This window comes from Periplaneta americana, chromosome 4, assembly GCF_040183065.1.
Source record: "Periplaneta americana isolate PAMFEO1 chromosome 4, P.americana_PAMFEO1_priV1, whole genome shotgun sequence".
In the NCBI taxonomy this organism is placed as follows: domain Eukaryota; kingdom Metazoa; phylum Arthropoda; class Insecta; order Blattodea; family Blattidae; genus Periplaneta; species Periplaneta americana.
In genome coordinates this window covers 155,679,258-155,683,889 of record NC_091120.1, presented here as the reverse complement: position 1 = coordinate 155,683,889, position 4,632 = coordinate 155,679,258, and the positions used below count along the sequence as shown (strand labels likewise).

Below are 4,632 nucleotides of genomic sequence, written 5' to 3'. Positions count from 1 at the left end.
AATAAGTTTTGTAAATTTATGGGAATTTGATTTGGTAATTTTGATTTATTATTGGTAAAATTTGTGCCAGCATCCTCGGTTATACAATGAATATAAGTAAATCTTTTTAGTTAAAGTAGTTAAGACTTTTGTTAGAGGTTATTTTATTATTTTTGGGTGAAATCTTATTATTTATTATGACTTTATTTTATTTGAGGCTATGAAATCTTTTGTTTTAAACTAGGATTAGATACCCTATTATTTTAGATATAAATTATTTTTAACTTGAGTAGTATTAGTTAGGGCCTTGAAACTTAAAGAATTTGGCGGTATTTTAGTCTTTTAGAGGAATCTGTCCCTTAATCGATAGTCCACGTTGAACCTTACCAAGATTAATATATGTATACCGTCGTTATAATGAAAATCTTCTTAGGGTTAATGAAATTTTCTTAATTTAATGTTATAAATTATTTCAGGTCAAGGTACAGTTTATGTTTTGGTGGAGATGGATTACATTTATATTTATTATTGGATTATTATTTGAAATTTTATTATGAAATTGGATTTAATTGTAATTTTTTGCAGATTGTAATAGTGATTTTGGCTCTAAAATAATATGTACACATCGCCTGTCGCTCTCATTATTTATTAGTTGAGATAAGTCGTAACATAGTGGTTGTACCGGAAGGTGTGGCTGGGATTATAATTTAATACGGATTAAATCTTTAAGTTAAGAATTTAATTTACACTGATTAATTTTATCGTGCAATTCAATATAATCTGAAATATTATATAATTTTTTTTTTCATTTCATTTTTATGTTAAAATTAATTAATTGTTTTTGTATATATTGTTGATTAAATTTTTTGCAATTATAGTTCATTTTTACTGTAAAGGTTATATGATTAATTTATAAAAGTAGATTTTTGTTGTACCTTGTGTATCAGAGTTTATTAAATTATATTATAAATTTTTTGTTTCCCGATTTTGAAGGATCTAAGTAATTATTTTAGTTACTGTTTTATAATTATTAATAATCATATATTATTTTTATTATTATTATTACTATTATTATTATTATTATTATATTTATATCTTTTTAGTTTTTATTTTATTAATATTAATGTTATGGGGGATAAGCTCTCTAACATATTTTTATAATTTTTATTAATTTTGATTGATGTTGGTTTTATAATAACTATCATTTTAAGTTTGTTAAAATTTTATTTTTTTTTTATTTTTTTAGATTTTGATATATTAATATTTAATTGTTTTATTGGAATTTGTTATTAAATTATTATTTATTTGTAATTATGATGGAATTAGTAATTTTGTAATTGTATTATAAAGTTTTTGTTAAGATTTTAAAAGGAACTAGGCAAGTAAATTTATTCTCGCATGTTTATCAAAAACATCTTTGCTTGTATTTTAATATGAAATATGACCTGCCCACTGATTAGTTTTGAAGGCTGCGGTATTTTGACCGTGCAAAGGTAGCATAATCATTAGTCTTTTAATTGTGGACTGGAATGAATGGTTGGACGAGGAATATACTGTTTCTTATTATTTTTGTTGAATTTAATATTTAAGTTAAAAAGCTTAAACTTATTTATAGGACGAGAAGACCCTATAGACTTTATATATAATATTTTATTTATTTTGTTTGTTTATTTTATTTAATATTTGATATATTTTGTTGTGGTGATGGGAAGAATTAATTAACTCTTTTTGTTTAATATGCATTTATTTATGAATACTTGATCCAATTTTGTTGATTGTAAGATTAAATGACCTTAGGGATAACAGCGTAACCTTTTTGAGAGTTCTTATTGATAAATGTGTTTGCGACCTCGATGTTGATTTAATTTGGGTGTAGAATTTCAATTTGTTTAGGTCTGTTCGATCTTTAAAATCTTACATGATGTGAGTTCAGACCGGCGAGAGCCAGGTCGGTTTCTATCTATAATAAATTTTATATCTTAGTACGAGACGACCAGATATTTGGAATAATTTTTTGTTTATGATTATTATTAATTGCTACTGTTTTGGCAGATAAGTGAAATGGATTTAGAATCTTTGAATATAGATTTATTCTATAAATAATATTTATGTTTAGGGAGATTTCTGGTTTATTTATTATTTTTATTTTACTAGTTATTTTTGTTATAGTAGGTGTTGCCTTTTTAACCTTGTTGGAGCGTAAAGTTTTCGGGTATAGTCATATTCGTAAAGGTCCGAATAAGGTTGGTTTTATTGGTATTTTGCAGCCTTTTAGAGATGCAATTAAACTTTTTACTAGGGAGCAGACATTTCTTTCTTGTCTAAATATTTATGTTATTATTTTTCTCCTGTTTTTAGATTATTTTTGTCCTTGTTAGTATGATTAGTAATTACTTACTTTACTGGTTTTATTTCTTTTGAGTTGGGTTAATTATTTTTCCTTTGTTGTACTAGTTTGGGTGTATATACTGTTATAATTGCTAGTTGGTCATCTAATTCTAATTATGCATTATTAGGGTGATTACACACTGTTGCTCAGACAATTTCTTATGAATGTAGATTGGCTTTAATTTTGTTGTCTTTTGTATTTTTAGTAGGTAGCTATAAATTAATAATATTTTATGATTTTCAGGTTGACATTTGAATAATTTGTTTTACATTTCCTTTATCAATAATTTGGTTTGCTTCATGTTTGGCTGAAACCAATCGCACTCCTTTTGATTTTGCTGAGGGTGAATCAGAATTGGTTTCAGGTTTTAATGTTGAATATAGAAGTAGTGGTTTTGCATTAATTTGTTTGGCTGAATATGCTAGTATTTTGTTTATGAGAATATTATTTTGTATAATTTTTTTGGGTAGTGATATTAATTCTATATTTTTTTATTTTAGGCTTTCTTTTCTTTCTTTTATATTTATTTGGGTTCGTGGTACAATACCGCGTTTTCGTTATGATAGGTTGATATATTTGGCTTGGAGGAGATTTTTACCCTTATCTTTAAATTATTTCCTGTTTCTCTTGGGTATTAAGATTTATACATTTTATTATTAATTTAAGTAAATTTAATAGAAGATTTTGACTTCTTTCTTATGCTTTCAAAAATATACATTTCTTTAAAGCTTTTTAATTTTAATTATTTAATTATCTCAACATTTTATTATTGTTGGGTGGATAATGTAATATAAAAGATATAAAACTGTTAAGATTTGTCCCGTAATAATATAAGGATCTTCTACTGGTCGTGCTCCAATTCATGTTAATAAGATTACAATATTAGTTATTAATGAAAATTTGAATCATATATAGGTATAATAAACAAAATTGCAACTGATATTGCTAAAGCAATTACCCCTCTTAAAATTGCATATGCAAATAGGAAGTATCATTCTCGTTTGACATGAACTGGGGTAAGTAAAGAGTTTGCTGGAGTAGATCGGATCGGATCGGATCGGATCGGATCGGATCGGATCGGATCGGATCGGATCGGATCGGATCGGATCGGATCGGATCGGATCGGATCGGATCGGATCGGATCGGATCGGATCGGATCGGATCGGATCGGATCGGATCGGATCGGATCGGATCGGATCGGATCGGATCGGATCGGATCGGATCGGATCGGATCGGATCGGATCGGATCGGATCGGATCGGATCGGATCGGATCGGATCGGATCGGATCGGATCGGATCGGATCGGATCGGATCGGATCGGATCGGATCGGATCGGATCGGATCGGATCGGATCGGATCGGATCGGATCGGATCGGATCGGATCGGATCGGATCGGATCGGATCGGATCGGATCGGATCGGATCGGATCGGATCGGATCGGATCGGATCGGATCGGATCGGATCGGATCGGATCGGATCGGATCGGATCGGATCGGATCGGATCGGATCGGATCGGATCGGATCGGATCGGATCGGATCGGATCGGATCGGATCGGATCGGATCGGATCGGATCGGATCGGATCGGATCGGATCGGATCGGATCGGATCGGATCGGATCGGATCGGATCGGATCGGATCGGATCGGATCGGATCGGATCGGATCGGATCGGATCGGATCGGATCGGATCGGATCGGATCGGATCGGATCGGATCGGATCGGATCGGATCGGATCGGATCGGATCGGATCGGATCGGATCGGATCGGATCGGATCGGATCGGATCGGATCGGATCGGATCGGATCGGATCGGATCGGATCGGATCGGATCGGATCGGATCGGATCGGATCGGATCGGATCGGATCGGATCGGATCGGATCGGATCGGATCGGATCGGATCGGATCGGATCGGATCGGATCGGATCGGATCGGATCGGATCGGATCGGATCGGATCGGATCGGATCGGATCGGATCGGATCGGATCGGATCGGATCGGATCGGATCGGATCGGATCGGATCGGATCGGATCGGATCGGATCGGATCGGATCGGATCGGATCGGATCGGATCGGATCGGATCGGATCGGATCGGATCGGATCGGATCGGATCGGATCGGATCGGATCGGATCGGATCGGATCGGATCGGATCGGATCGGATCGGATCGGATCGGATCGGATCGGATCGGATCGGATCGGATCGGATCGGATCGGATCGGATCGGATCGGATCGGATCGGATCGGATCGGATCGGATCGGATCGGATC

The 4,632-nt window shown here is 34.2% G+C and overlaps 1 pseudogene; it reads left to right on the top strand.

Moving 5' to 3' along the window:
- The first annotated feature begins 2,087 nt into the window (after nt 1-2,087).
- On the top strand, nt 2,088-3,028 carry LOC138698965 (NADH-ubiquinone oxidoreductase chain 1-like; annotated as a pseudogene).
- Nucleotides 3,029-4,632: the final 1,604 nt, after the last annotated feature.